The sequence below is a fragment of the Urocitellus parryii genome, chromosome 9 (genome assembly GCF_045843805.1).
Source record: "Urocitellus parryii isolate mUroPar1 chromosome 9, mUroPar1.hap1, whole genome shotgun sequence".
Classification (NCBI taxonomy): Eukaryota; Metazoa; Chordata; class Mammalia; order Rodentia; family Sciuridae; genus Urocitellus; species Urocitellus parryii.
Genome location: NC_135539.1, coordinates 110,115,588 through 110,131,703, shown reverse-complemented (window position 1 = coordinate 110,131,703; position 16,116 = coordinate 110,115,588).

Here is a 16,116-nt window from a genome sequence, read left to right as displayed (position 1 = left end):
GAGAGAAACAGAAGGAAATTATCACCGAGAATAGAAAATTTAAAGTAGGATACGAGGCAATTGGCTTCTGTCTTTTCTAGAACAGGACTCCTACCCGGGTGCTTTCTTTCTCTCCCTCCCTCTCTCTTTCATCATCCATCATGCTCCAGGGGCCACGAACCTGCCTTTGTCCATTTTCTCTGCTGAGGTGGAGGCCTTTGAGACTTTTCTGAGGTTTCGAGGGGGGAAAAAACATGAACCCAATTTCCTTGTTACCTCCCCAGGAAACAGAGCAATACTTTCCAGAAATGCCAATATGTTTGCAGTAGGAGGTTGACTCTATTGAACGGACCAGTTAAGTCTTCCTTGTCCCATTCACCTCCATTGGCTTCCCCTGTGCATGACTAAAAATTAGAGGCCGTGTCCACTTCCTGTCATCAGGCAGCTCTCAGCTCCCAGCCATGAATATGTAAATGTTTAACTTTATCTAATAGGAATAATCCCTTACAGCTTTGGAATATGAATTTCCTCTACTTCTGATCACTGGTGAGAAATAGTGGGGTTCTTTCATGAAACATCCCCTTAAATCACGGCAGGGGTTCTTTCTACCTCAGGCAGCCTATAAACTCTTGCCTTCTGTGACATGGTTCACTTACAAGAGTCACTTTTAGTCTGTGTTTGGGTGACCTTCTTTTTCTAGGGTCTGTAGGGAGGTGACAGAGAATGTTTGTTGGTCATTCAACAAACATCCTCTGGATATTATGACCAGGGTCAGCCTAAAGGAGACGCCAATATCCGGGTTGCCACTGGTACCACCTGTTCATGGATCTAGTAGTGGGGTGGTCATTCAGAGTCCTTGGTGCCCTCGTCCCCATCACCTGCCTGCTGTCATTTTCTTTACATCTCTACCTATTCTGGGAGCAGTCAATCTTAGCCTGTATTTGCAGCCCCAGCAGGGAGCCCATTTCCATCGAAAAGAGGACTCCTTTAATAAATCTAGCTCATTTGTGCAAGAGGAGTGCAGCCATTGATTAGAGGGCTGATTGGAGCTGTGACTTTCCTTAGGAAGAAAATTAAGAAAACAGATTAAAGGCAAATGACGGGTGGCTTTGTCTTCTTGGGAAGGGGGTGGGGAGTGATTCTCCCTATGTTCCAAGTCTCACCTATGCTGATGAAGGTTTGAAATATTCTGCAAGATGAATTAACTCCTTCAGCCCATGGGGGCCACCCTATGCATGGCAGAGGATCTTAGGATCTTATAGCTGAAATGCCCTTGTGGTCTTTTGGTTCAAGAACTTCATCTTATAGATGAAGAAACTGGTTTAAAGAGGGAAACTGATATGAATGAGGTCATGCCAAAAAACCTGCTCCCATAAGTCATGTTCCTTGTGAAATATCTAAAATCAAATCAGACTGGGCCTAAGGTGAGAGTTGAACAATGTGGTCCTCTGCATGGGGTAGCACTGCTCTTGAAAATGGCCATCATCCACACCCGTCTGGATTATATCACTAGGGAATAGAAGGTCCTTTATAGGAACTGCCTTCAGATTGATTATTATCATTATTATTATTATTTTTGGTACTGGGGATTGAAACCAGAGATACTTGATTATTGAGCCACATCCCCAGTCCCCTTTTAAAATTTTATTTAGAGACAGGGTCTCAAAGAGTTTGTTCAGGGCCTTGCTAAGTTGCTGAGGCTGGCTTTGAACTCATGACCCTCCTGCCTCAGCCTCCCGAGCTGCTGGGATTACAAATGTGTAACCACTGTGCCCAGCTTTCAGATTGAATTTACTAATCATTTTATATCTTTTACAGATGAACTCTTTTTAGACTGGCACTTACTTGTAGCCTTGAAAGTTCTTTCACATGGATGATCTTTCAATCTTTATAAAAATCTTCTGAAGAGATTACTGTCATTCCCATTTTACAGAAGGGAAAACTGAGACTTAGAGAGGTATGGTCTTACCTACATCATAGGACTCATTGGTGAATATCTGATCAGAGAATCAATGCAGATCTTCAACTTAGAATCTTGAGCCCTGCTGCCCATACCCCAAAATTAGTGCTCCAGGACTTGTTTGGCAATTTTACTCTCTAGAGCTTTGAAATAGTTTAGGCTTTTGCCAAAAAGCAAATCAATCCACCCTCAGAAAATGAAGACTTGCTACCCTCGAAGTTACACTGAATTTGTTAGAGTACCTAACATCACTCCCAAAAATATGTTAATTTTTAAAAAATTAAATTTCTGAATAATGGCAGCCCCATTATCATAAAAATGTAACTTTCCCAAATATGTGTATGATTTTTCATGGGTATAGACATATAGGAGGTGGTATGCACGGTTGTGTGTGGTGTGTGTGTGGGTTCTCTGGGATTAGTCTGGGGATTCTCAGAGGTAGTAAATAGGGACGCTGATAATGTGCCCTATTTCAAGTCTTTATTTTGTATTAGCCCATTTAATCCTCATATCACTACCAATAAATGAACTGAGTCTCAGAGAGGTTATGAGAGAACCCATATCTCCTGAATCCCAGTCCCAGATTTTCCCTCTGCGAAGTACCTCATGCAGAACAAGCCAGTTTGTATTCTGGCTGGAGGATCAGCCCAGGAGGAGCAAAGGCAGGAGGGGATGCTAGGAGCATCTCCTTGCTTGTATTGGATGTGTTGGTCCCCAGTTTGGCCAGGATGCCTGAGTTCTATTTGCCTTCTGCTAATTATGTTCATGTTGGCACAGAGCCTGTGTGTGTGTGTGTGTGTGTGTGTGTGTGTGTGAGGAGTGAAAGGAACAAGTTACCCTGATTCTGTTTGTATTGGATAAAAGCTTCAATGCTTGAGAGTAATCTGTATCTCAGCTTTATTTACTTTGCAAATAGAATAAAAGCCTTTCTGCTTGTGCATGAGAGAGATGGGAATAGGGAGGCAGGAAAGAAGATGGTGGAAGTAGGGGGTGAAGAATGATTTTGGTGTGGAATAGGTGAAGAAGGAGGCCAGACCAAGAGCCCTGAATTCTAGTCTTGCTTTTGTCTCTGTTACGGGTGACCTTGTGCAAACCACTTTTCCTCTCTGGACTATAGTTTCACTGTCTTGTAATTTTGGATTAGAACCAGGACTTCCATATTGGCAGCCAGCTGGCAGAATTTGGCCCAAGGATTTTTTTTTAAAGCAAAATGCTTCAAGAAAAAAGAAAAGAAAAACACCTTTAGGCTTCTCTTACACTGTACAGTCACAGGGCTCACTGTGCTTTGTATGTAGATGCTACTGTCCACTTATACAGTGTTTGAGATAGGAAATGTTGGACTGCTGAATTAAGAGATGCCCTTGGGCTGGGGATGTGGCTCAAGCGGTAGCGCGCTCGCCTGGCATGCGTGTGGCCCGGGTTCGATCCTCAGCACCACATACCAACAAAGATGTTGTGTCCCCCGAAAAATAAAAAAAAATATATTAAAATTCTCTCTCTCTTAAAAAAAATGAGATGCCCTAATGTTATCTGGGTTCATTCATGTACTAAGCTTGTTATGGTAGATTCCTGATGGACAGGCGTGTAAGAAGGAGAGCAGCACCATGACCAAAATCACAGCTCCGGAGCCACTCTGCCAGACTTTGAATCCTTGCTCTGCCACTTGCCAGCCTGATACTAATCAGCTCCTTCCTCATCTGCATGATGGACATACTGCTGGCTAAATGACTCAAAGTCTCTAAAAAGATCAGACCACTTCTGGGCACCTTTAAATGGTTGTTGTGATTTTTACAGCTTTTTATGAAATATTTACATAATCTTTCTTGAGTAGGGAATGATCCTAAGATCCTACCCCTAAGATTGGCAGGGTAAGACTGAGTGCCTGATATTGTGATATGTGTACATTATGTAACAAAAGGGCCCAAAGGAGAGGACCATTTGAAGAAGGCTCTCTAAATTGTTATACAAATTAATATCTGAAACTAGTAGGCGTCTGTAATTGTTTTTTTTTTTTTAAATCTGCACACTTATTTGCTGGGGTCTCATCCATCACTAGGACCCCGGGAAAGGCCGAGCATGTCCAGCTCTGCTGGGCCTGTTGCTTAATTTTATGAGAGCCTGTTCCTATTTCCATGGGAAGCTGGACCCCCTGTTTCTCCTGGGCTGTATCTGGTGTTGCCTTTCTGGCTGGTCCAGCTGGATGCCTCGGACCTGGCTCTGACTTCCCAGAACATGGAGTTACTGTCACTGAAGCAGCAGTAGGGAAAGAATACTCCAAGAGAAAACTCATCAAACACAGCAAGTCATTTCCTATCCATTTTTCATGTAGCATGAAATAAAAGTAGATAAGATTAGGAAATGAAGGCGAAAATGATGGGCATGAGCTCTCTCTGCAAGTTGCTGCATCCTTCTCAGGGCTTCAGTAATAAGTATGTTTATTTGAGGAGTTTGCTGATCACACTCATCAGTTGTGCACTTCAGACTCCTAATATATGTATGTTTGTAGATAGATAGATAGATAGATAGATAGTAGGGGATATTTAACCCAGGGGTGCTTAACCACTGAGCCACATCCCCAGCCCTTTTTTATATTTTATTTAGAAACAGGGTCTCACTAAGTTGCATAGGGCTTTGCTGAGTCTGGCTTTGAACTTGTGATCCATCTGCCTCAGCCTCCCAAGCCCATGGGATTACAGGCATGTGCCACTGTGCCCAGCCTCCTATTAGACATATTTATAACCTGGTTCTTAAGGCCAGACAAGTAGTGCGCGCAGAATGAGATGACTGAGCGACAGCTCTGGGAAGACTGGCTTAAGGTCCTTGGTCCTTTAAGGACAATGGTAAAGGAAGACTGGCCTTCTTTGAAGGCAGAAAAAGGAGCAAGTGGGTGGGTCTATGAATCTACCAGCAATAGAAATTCTCCTTTTGACATCTTTGGTCCTTAAGCAAAGGAAGCTGACAGAGAGAGTCCTGAGCACAATGACAGGCAAGTAATTAACCTCACAGAGAAAAACCACAGCCCTCAAGAAAAAGGAAAGAGAAAAAGGAAGAAAGAAAAGCAAGAGGAAACTCCCAGGTAGCTAACTGCAGCTTTCAGCAGAGATGACCTGCCCTTGACCAACTGCCTCCTCCTTATTATGCTCCTCTTAAGAAAGGCCACGTGTCCCCTGACTTCTGATCTGATTCTGGAGTCAGGAGCTCAATGAAGTGTGTGGAAGAGTGACTCATTCTACAAGGGTCTGTGTCCCCTGGGGTTTTTGAAGATTGTGAGGCTGGCCTGGCCTCTCCCTGATTAGCTCTGCTGAGCATCTGGTGCTTTGCCATCTCTAGGTGATAGACAGGGTGAGTGCCTGAGTATGAGGGGACCCTCCATGTTCCTCACTCTGTGCTCCAGGCAAAGCCACTTGTTTCTCAAGGGGGTGACATTGGCAAGTGGGGTGGCATTGTTCTTTGTTGTGTGCCATTGCCCCCCACTGCAGGATGTTTAGCATTCCTTGCTCCTGTCCCTGTTTCTGCCCATGAACTGCTAGTCATTCCCTCCGTGTTTTCCAATGTCCCTCTCCCCAGGAAATTTAGTAATAACTGAAAAGATTGAAAACTGATGACAGAGTAACACTTTCCCCATTCATGCCCCTCTCCTTCCTTTCATTGGTGAGCTTTGATGTAGAAACTGAGTGAAGAGCCTGGGTGAAGGCTCGGCCTTGCCCCTCTCACTTTGCACCTGCTACATGGGGTGACAGCTCGTTCTTTCTACCCTCCACTGAGTGGGAACTTGACAAGAGGCCTGGGGTTGTCTGCACAGATTCTCTCAGTGGGTCTGTGAGTGGTATAGTTCAGGAATGAGGTGTTATCAGATCATTCAGGGTGGGGGGCTTTGTTTTCTATGTGTCTTATCAAGGATAAAGCTTATCTTCTGTTCTTCGTCTATTTCCTGAGTCTTCTTTTTTTCTGAATCAGGGAGAGAAAGAGTGAGTAAGGGATGCTAGTTCCTGAACATCTGAACCTTTGTGACTGTACCTCTGATGATGGCCGGGTTCTCTTTCCCCAAGTACCTGCCCAGCTGTTTCCATCACTGGGTTGATAGGAGAGTAGCTGGGGAGATCTGTTCATGCAAAGGAGTAATTCACCATCCTCTTGGTGGCAGCACTAGGAGGGACTCATTCAAGAAGATGTCAGAACAACTTAGTGAGGAGTACAAATAATGCATGCTGGGCTCCACTTCTGTCCCATGCAGCCCTGGGGCTCTGTGCTTCCTGGCAGACTCTCACTCTCACTATCAGCAGCATGGGGAGTTGCAGTGACTTAGATTAAAAACTCATTTCCTAATTCTGAAGGTGAACTCAAGAGCTGGCTCAGATTGCCCAACAGAGAACAGGAAGGTAAATCTCCTCTGGGGTCCTCAGTGGGTATCCTTGCCCAGTGTAGAGAAGACCACTCTGCTTATGGGACATGGGAGGCTGAGTGGTCCGGAAAGGTACTAGGCACTGCCCAGGCTTGAGGTCCAAAAGAACTCTGTCCAGTCTGGGGAAATATCCCCAGGAGATTGCCTTGAAACAGAACTGGAGATATGGATTCTTGTTCAGGCAATTGTTTTGGAGGACTGATGTTGGGGGAAAGAAAATGAAGGATGCAGATTGGAGCGGGGTTGGGGGAGGTCTAAGCAAAAAAAAATATGTTATCTTCTGGAACCAGCTTCAGATGGATGCCATGGGAAGCTATGGAGAATAATCACACCCTGAAATGAGCCATGAGTATGAGCCACCTCGAGTCTAGACTCTGGTCTCCTGTACCTCTGTGCTTAGCCGGAGAGGGTAACCTCAGAGTTGAGGAGACTCCTGATTAGTCAAAGGCAATCTTTCAGTGCAGGGAGCTGTGGGAGGATGGCATCTGGCACACACATTGCAGAAAGGATGGCTGTACCTAGAGGTGGAGGATCTGCACTGTGGGGTGGCAGCAGTATTAACAGCAATGGCTTGGGCCACCATGTGCCTTTTTACATCAGGCAGTTCCAGGAAGAGGGCCAAAGTGTTCCTGTTGGGGGGACTATGAACTTGATAGAGTCACAGCTCTTATCAAGAGCTGCCAGGCGTTCATGCCTGGGCTACATACGCACAGAGAACCCATCGAAGCTCTCAAATGGTGTCTTTGAAAACCTCTTTCACATTTGTCATTCAAACACAGCAATTGCACCTAAATGCAAATCGTGACACTTATAGGTAAATTTGTCTTGTTTATAACTCAGAGCTCACAGGCTTTATCCAAGATAGGGAGAATCTGGTGATTCCCAGGAGAAAAATCTTGAAAGCTAGCCTGTGTGTGGATGCAAATGCCCCACATTAGAGCATCCTCTGAATCCTTGATAACAGGAGCAGAACCCTTTTGTGTGTTGGTCTAACTGGTGTAAATGTGAGGCCTAAGTGGTGGGAGAAGCCCAAGAAACCCAAGAACATGGATCTTCTGTAGTAGATCCATGACATTTATTAGACATCTTCCTTATGCAGCCCTGTTAGATTCCATGAGTGACATGGGTGCTCTTATCAATGACATCTCTTGTGAGGATCCCATTCCAAAGATTCCGATTCCTTCCTTCCTTCCTTCCTTCCTTCCTTCCTTCCTTCCTTCCTCCCTCCCTCCCTCTCTCCATCCATCCATCCCTTCCTCCCTTCCTCCTTCTCTCCCTCCCTCCCTCCCTTCCCCTCTCTCTCTCTCTCTCTCTCTCTCTCTCTCTCTCTCTCTCTCTTCTCTTTCTCTCTTTTATTGGTATCAGGTAAGTTAATAGTGATAGTATTTTCAGGACCACACAGAATACTAATTTGAAGTGAGAAATTTGAAGTTCACTCTCTATTCTCAAACAACATGCCCACTACCCCACTGGGCTCCCTACTATCTCTCAGGACGCCAGGGCTCCCAAAACTCCTTTGCTGTTTCCCTCCCCTCTCCCCTGGAGCAGTTGTGTTTCTGCCCACCCATTAGCTGCCTATCACAAGCCACACCTCACAGTACAAGCTTTCCACTTATCCTATTAAAGCTAGTCTGTCTTGTGTCCCATTCCCTTAAGGTCCTTCTTGCTACTAATGTGATGCTATGTGACAATGCATTTGCATTTGAACAAGATCAGCTCCTAAATAAAATGGTCCTGCACCCCATGCTCAGGACTTTTGCCTTGGTTAACATTCTGAGAAATGTGGCTGTGGAAAAGAGATATGCAAATGTAGTTGCTCTGCAAATGTAAAAAGAAGGAACATACATCTAAACATAAATTTTTGTGGAGCAAACCATTGCTCAAGAAAGGAAAGGGGGAAACAATTATTTTGGGAGAAAGGTGGCAAAGGAAAGAGAACCCAGTGTCTAGATGGAGAAGTCTTTTGGGAGAACCTATATAAGAACAGGGAAAGGGGCCTGGGGTTGTGACTCAATGGTAGAGTGCTCGCCTAGCACTCATGAGGCACTGGGTTCGATCCTTGGCATCACATAAAAATAAAATAAAGATTATTGTGTCCACTTACAACTTAAAAAGTATTTTTAAAAAAGTATACAGAAAGGAAACAGAGCACCCAGAAATGTCATGGGAGAAGACTGAATGGACAAACTAGAAAGAACTGGGTCTACAAATATAGCATGTGTAAAGGAAAAAAGCATGACTTTGGAATCCAAGAAAAATAGCTATGAAATTTTTGATCTACTACAGAGTAGCTGTGTGATCTTAGAAAAATTACCTAATGTCTCTGAAGCTGTGTGTTTTCTTGCATATTAAGGGACTCTTAACAATCAATGGGTTATTAGGCAATTGGATGAGATGATGTAAGTGAAATGCTGGGAACGATGGCTATCATATAAAAGGGATTAGAGAAACACAATTTTTTCTTTCCTTTTCGCACTCTCCCCAATCAAATAGAAGAGTCACAATGCATTTATGCATGTGTGTGTGTGTGTGTGTGTGTGTGTGTGTGTGTGTATGAGAGCAATTGAGTGAGAGAAGAGAGAGAGAGACAGAGAAAGAGATACAGAGAGACAGAGAGACAGAGACAGGAGGAATATTATAGAAATTGGGTTAAAGAAATGCTGGATGTGAGACTCAGAGAAAAGACTGGTCAGTCCACAGTATCAGAGAGTTGAGGAGAAAAGTAATTTCTACCTGAAGTTGCGCTTGCTTTTGGAAATTGCCATGAAGGTGTTGCTCTTTAAGAAAAGTGGTTCACAGGGTGGAGCTAAGGTCAGAAGAGAATTCACTGATCAAGCTGATGTCTTGGGCTAAGAAAGTCTAAGAATTCCAGAGACTAGGTGCATGAGTGTTGGAATCAGACAAATTTCGACTCTCCATCTTTGATTAGCTGCTGTGTGGTCTCAGCATTGCCTAATTGCCTAATCAAGGTCTCAGTTTGCTTGTATGCAAAATGGGGACAGATAAAGTTCCTGCCCCATGGGACTGATGTGACGGAAAAATGAGGTATATGTATCATGCGCCTTATAGATTGCTTGGCACATTCATAAAATTTAGAAAATATAAGCAAATGTTATAATTTACATTATACTTGTGCATGGAGGATCTCCCATGTGCCTTTTCCCTTGGCTACATCATTAAACTAATTCATTGATTAATTCGTCCATTTTAATCTGCTGGGTGAGTGTATCTGCTGAAGAATTATCAAAGACACATGAGTCTGGGATAGGAAAGAGGAGGTATCAGAAAACACGGTGGTAGAAAGTTAGATAAGAAATCAATTCTGCTTTGGACAATGTTTATCCACCATCCATGCATCGATTCAGCACTGTTGTGTCCAGATAGTATCTCAAGTGCAGGAGATGCAGCAAAGAATAAGAGAGTCATGATTTTGAAAGAGAAAGAAAGAGCAAAATTTGGTGAGTCCCACAAAGGGCACAAAGGATTGTCTGAGAAGTAAGTGAGGAAAATCTTCCTGCTGAAGCAGAGTCCTACCGAGTAAGTAGGAGTCAGTCCGGCAAACTATGGGGCAAGAACAATGCTTGCAGAGCCTCTGAGGCAGGAAAGGCCTTGGATACTGGAGACTGAACTGGCACGAACTTGCCCTGAGACAATGAAAGAGGGAGAGAGATGAGAAGCGCTGATGAGGCAGACAGAGACTAGGTTGCCTGGGGGTCATGCAGACCATGTTGAAGATTTTAGATTTGTTTCTAGGAACCATATGAAGCTAATGAAAGGGTAACAGAGGATGATCTCTGTTTAGCTTTATTTACATGAGCATATTTTTTTTTTCAGCCAAGTTTTGAGTGTTATCTCAGAAAGTTCATCTGGCTGAGGTAAAGTAGAGAGGAAGGGGGTGTCAAGGCTTCCTTCCTGATCCCCAGCACCCTCATCTCCAGGCCCTGGGCACTGTGGGCCATGTGATTAGGGATTCCCTGGGGGATTTTCATCTCCAGAATTGGATGCAGATGCTTTTGTATGGCAAATGGCAGGGTTCAAACATAGAACAGGGAGCAGATGGAGCTTAATCGGAGTTGAGATGTTGGCCTACCTCTATTCAAAAAGGTCTGAAATGATTCCAGAAGATATTTTGGATCCATGCAGGTCAACACATCTCCAGGACAGCTGGTAGTTTCTGCAAAACTTCCTCTGTATCCACAATTTCTTTTGAATGACATTTCCATGGTAAAAGGCATGCAGATATTTAATAGCAGATTTCAAAATCCTTGAACCATCAGCCATCATCTGATTCAAACACTTCTTTTGATACACAATATGATAATCGGAATTTATTGAATGACTACTATATTTCAGGTATAGTGATAGCTGTTTAACATGCGTCATTTTATTTGTCTCAGCAATACTACAAAAATATTTATTATCACATTCCTCTTATAGATGAGAAAACTAAGGGATAGAGCAGTAAAATAACTTACTCAGGGGAAGTAGCTCCTAAGTGGAACAGCTGGTTCTTTGAGTCTCCCTGCCCTACTGCCTCCCGGATGAAGAGACCAAAAGATTAAGGTGCTCAGAGAAACGAGGAACTTGAACCCAGGCCACATGAAAACAGATAACAGCAACAAAAGAAATAGGAGAAATTAATCTTAATGATATATTTTATTTGGTCTTTATTTTCAAAGTATTATTCGATGCATAATCCACATAAAATTATCAATAAAATATTTCAGATTCCTATTTCTTGCTTACTCTTCCAAAGGCAGTATATATATAATATATATATATATATATATATAATATATATATATATATCTCCACTTATAACACATTTCAGTTTGGCCTAATAAAATTTCAAGTGCTCACTAGTCATATATGGCTGATGGCTACCACATTGGGCAGAGCAGGTTTAATTTGCAACCTATCAAAAAATAAAGTTATTTGACTTTTATGAGTTGTAAAAATTAAGTGAGAAAACATATATCAAGGAACTAGACCTGTGTTGGCACTTGGCAGCCCTTTTGTAAAATCTCTCTATGGTTTCTGCCCTTCAATCCTGAAATATCGAAGATCTGTGCTTAGAAATTTGGTCTTTCAATTTTCCACATTAAATTTAGGAAACTTAGTTTATATTGCTTTGTTATGTCTCATCTAGTTAGAGGGTAGCATATCATAATTATGTTCTGTAGATCATAATGCAGAAGAGAAATTTCCTTTACTGACTCATGGGCAGAGAAGATCCTAAAGCAACCTGGATGGCAGGGGAAAGAGAGAGGCTTGTCGCTTTATCATTGACACCAAGAGTTGATGGGACGTCTTCTAGTGAGGACAGGGGCAGATAACCATGCAGTTCCATGCGTATCAAGGGCAGAGTTAATTGACCGTATGGATATTATTGGCAGAAGGATTGGAAAGGGGCAGCTGATTTCTTTGGGAGGCAGATTTGACTTCCAAGTGGAAGATAGGGTGAAGAATAGGTCCACATCATCTCTTTATTACCTGATTACCTTTTTCAAAATGATAGCATAAGATCAAGATAAGAGTTGGTTTCTATTGGAAACTGAACTTGAAACTGTTCTCTTTGGTCTTTCTACTTAGACTTCCCCGTCATTACAGCTCACCCCCCTTCTCTATTCTTTCCTTTTCCTGCTTGTGGAACTATCTCCACTTCATTTGTGAGCTGATTTCATGATGGAGCAGAAATGCCAATCAATCGTTTGGCCATCAGTAGGACAGCATCCCCAATCTGCATTAGCCTGCTGGGCTGACGTCCAGAGCATCATCTACTACACATGAATTATTACAGAAACATTACTGCTGTCAGCACATTCCACTTTATACAACTTCCTATTATTATTTTTTTGGCGGACAACACTGAAATTTTAAACAGCTCAATCTTGCTTAAGTAATGCGAATTTGGTGGCTCTAGAAACAACTTTTTGCCTCATCAGTGAGAATCCGACCACAGCAGTGGCTGGGCTTAGATCAGAGTAAGAGATGGGGTCTCATACAAATGGAGACCAGAGGAAGCTTTGATTTGTTTCCCCTTCTCTGATTTCATCCACTGCCTAGTGTTATCTCTTCTCTTCCTCTTTATTATCAATGGCAAAATGAGGCTCCTCTGCTCTGGAAGTTAGGGTAACAGAGTGGAGGGACCTGGGGATGAATCAGCATGATACCAGCAGAGTCATGGAGCATTGCTTAGGTCTTCTCTTACCAAAGAGTACATCAGCTGACTGTCTCTCTGATTCACTAGGATCCTATACTATGGTGGGAATAATAGATTTAGCTTGGAAACTCATGAACAGAATTAGACTTTTTTTGGGGTCTCTCTTAAATCTGTTACAAAATGGGTCATTTATCATTCTGGAATGTGGTGTGTGTATTTGGGGTGGGGGGTTTTGGGGAGCAGAGGGGCAGAGCAGGAATTCAGTTGCTGGTACCTGGGAGGGATAGTCTATTAGGTCAGGAGGGTCAGCTGAAATTGGGCTACACCAGACAAGAGAGCAGGGTATTCTGAGGGCCAAACCAAGACAGATAGAGAAGAACTAAGATATACAAGGTAAACGGAAAGAGAAATTTTCAAATTCTTGAAACCAGCAAAGGTACTAAAACTCAAAGATGGAAGGAACCAGAAAGGAGAAACGTGGCACAGATGCCTCTAATAAGGACGGGTTGCTGAGGCAATCCTTGGCCTTGATTCTGAGGCTGTTTATACTCTTCCTGTGTGGGCAGGAACCTGGGTGAGGCTGGTCAAGGACGTGCAGGAAGAACAACTGCCTCAGGCAGACTGAGGAGGTGGAAGGAGAGATCCTTCTCATTATTGGCGACGGCTCCCAGTTTTCATTCTGCTGTTACCGCTGAAAGACTGTGGGTTTCAACATTTGACAAGACACTGGGCACCATGGCCCTTCTTTATTTCTCCTCAGAATCCCCCTCACTTACTGTCTCACCATGGTGATGCTTAGACAACCATTTGGACTGGAGAAATATTTGTGTCAGGTGATTTCATGGGCACAACTTTATCTATTATCTTTATCTATTTGTTCTATTCCTCCTTTCTTCAGATGGTTCATCTGGTAAAGAATCTCAGATGAACTCCAGCTCCAATCCATGTTCAGGAAGGTAAGCAGAACTTGTGTTCTGCCTTGAGTTGGAGGTGGAGATAACCCACTTTAGGTGATCTTGGATTGGCATGTTTAGCTACGCAGACTCCGGTCTTACCATGGGCTCTGCCCTTCTCCTAGGTGGACTTAGGATCCAATGACCTAGGAGTAATCCCTGGGGACTCAAGGAAACCCCTAAATTATAGAGATCCTCGCCTTTTCCAGAGCAGACTTGATCCAGAGGGTGGGCTTCTGCCTGAGATGCCTGGGGATTCTCTGAAGCCAGTCCCATCCTTACAGTGGCCTTTAGGGCTGTCATCGGGTTAAAGATCTTTTGATCATGAACTTAGCTTTTGTTTGGCAGTTTTCACTGGGAGAATGGAGCAAGGAGGGTGGAAGTGAGTGCTTCTTTAGATTGGTGTCTGACCTTCAAGCCAAGGCAAACTATGACCGCTCATCATCTTTTAATAATTGTTCTGTTTCCAGTTATGGATATTTTTTTTTGTTTTCTATTCCAAAGTGTAATAACACTCTTCACCAGTTCATCTGATTACTGCTTTGGTATTCCTAGCATCTTTATCTGCTTCCTGGAGCACAGCACTTGAGGTAAGCCTCATGGCAAATGCTTTATTGTGTGCGTGTGAAAAGAGCAATCCTCTGAAGTAAGACTGAGGTAAGAGAGGAACTGAGACAGAGTAGGAAGAAAATCAAATACAAGAGAGTGCATTGTCAAGCTGGACACAGTTTCAAGAGAAATTGCAGTTACCTGTGCCAACTCAGATCTTAGAAACTACAAGCACATTTGCCTAAAGTAATTTACATTTTTGGAATACTCACCATAAAGTTAGCATCATTTTCTAGCCTTTCTATGTATCAGTGAATTTGACCTCCATAATAATGCTGTTGGTAGCCCTGTCTCATGCCAGAGGAAATGGGTGTAGGGAGATGCTTGAAAGGAGTTAATGGAGTATTTGAACCCAAGGGGTTTGGCTTTAGAGTGCATTGACTCAACTAACTCATCCTACAGACTTTCAGTATAATGAAGTGTTTTTGCATATTAAATATTCTTTAGGTATTTATCACAGGTGGTAATGGCCATGGTAAGAGGATGCAGGATTCCTATCAAGTCTACTGTACGTTGACATCAGAGATTTTCAAAATGAAAGTGCATCAGAATTAGGTTCTACCTGGAAGGTAGGTCTAAATCTTGATGAGGTAGATATGGGTTGAAAAGACTCTATAGGCAGTTCTGATCAATCATGTGGACCTAGACCCACTGTTTAGAACTTTCTATGTAAGTTTAGTTTAGGAGGTAAAGCTAGGATAGTGAAGGTAGGACTACAGCCTCTCTCCTTTTCTAGGAGATAGAAGGACTTCTAATTATTTTCACTAAATTCTAAGCATCTCTCTTCATCTTTCATAGCAGCCTTTGGGTAGAGCTGGTAATGTGTGTGTGTGTGTTGGGATTATGGATGTGTAGGTTTTGTTTTTTTTTTTTTCCTCCAGAAAAGACAGCAGCCCATGGATTGTGCCAGGCCTGAAGTTATAAGGGGAAAAATCCACTGAGCTCGGCACAAAGAAACCAGTTTTCAAATACAAGTATTTTTAGAAGATGGGAAGAATGGACCTTGTCAGTCTAGGTCAAATCTGGGTCTTAATGAACTTAATAATCAATCTCCCAGGGCACTTAAAAATGTGCTACAGAAGGCTGTTTACATGAGGCAAAGGAAGTCCTGAAAAAACCCCTCTCAACTCTGAAGGAACTACCTGCCATGGGTTAAGTGTGATCTGGGGTTGTGTAGAATGAAAAATTCTGAAGAACTGGACAATTACATTCCGGTTTAAGGTGCTGTGGGTTTATTTTTCACTTTCTGTAGATCAGGAATGAGGAAAGGTTTGCTCTGTCTTCATTCTCCAGTGCCTTTCTGGACTCTTTGTGTTTTTCTTATTTCAGTTCTGCTTAGGTAAATAGCTATGCCCTGGAATGTCTCAGGGAACATAAATAGTGTATGATGAATTTGACAGAATATCATAAACTATTTCTGTTCACATTGAGTTTTATCATTCTTAAAAATATACTTGTATGTTAATGTACATAAACCCCTCAAACTTTACTTATGTGAGAAGTTGTATGAAAATGTTTCTAATATTTAATAAATGTTATTCAGATCCGATGGTGTTCTCCAGTAACAGATTACACACAATGTCTTAAAAGGCATTAGCAACACATTCTTGTAGACTATGCTATAAAAAGCAATTCTGAGACTAGATTCATTACATGTTAGTCAGTTTTGTGTGGCTGTGACCCAAACACCTGTCAACAACAATATAGAGGAGGGAAAATTTATTGGGGGCTCATGATTTCAGAGTTCTCAGTCCAAGATGGCCAAGTCCATTGCTCGGGGCCTCAGATGGGGCAGAATACCATGAGGGAAGGGTGTGATGGAGGAGTAAAGAGAGAGAGGAAATGGGGAAGGGCCACAGAAAAGAACCCTTCCAGGGCATGGCCCTAGTGACCCACCTCCTCCAGCCACACCCCACCTGCCTACAGTAATCACCCAGTCCATCCATTCAAACTAGGATGAACTGATTGTGATAAAGCTCTCAGAATCCAATCATGTCACTCCTGCATATTTCCTGCATTGACACAGGAGCTTTTGGAGACCCATCATATC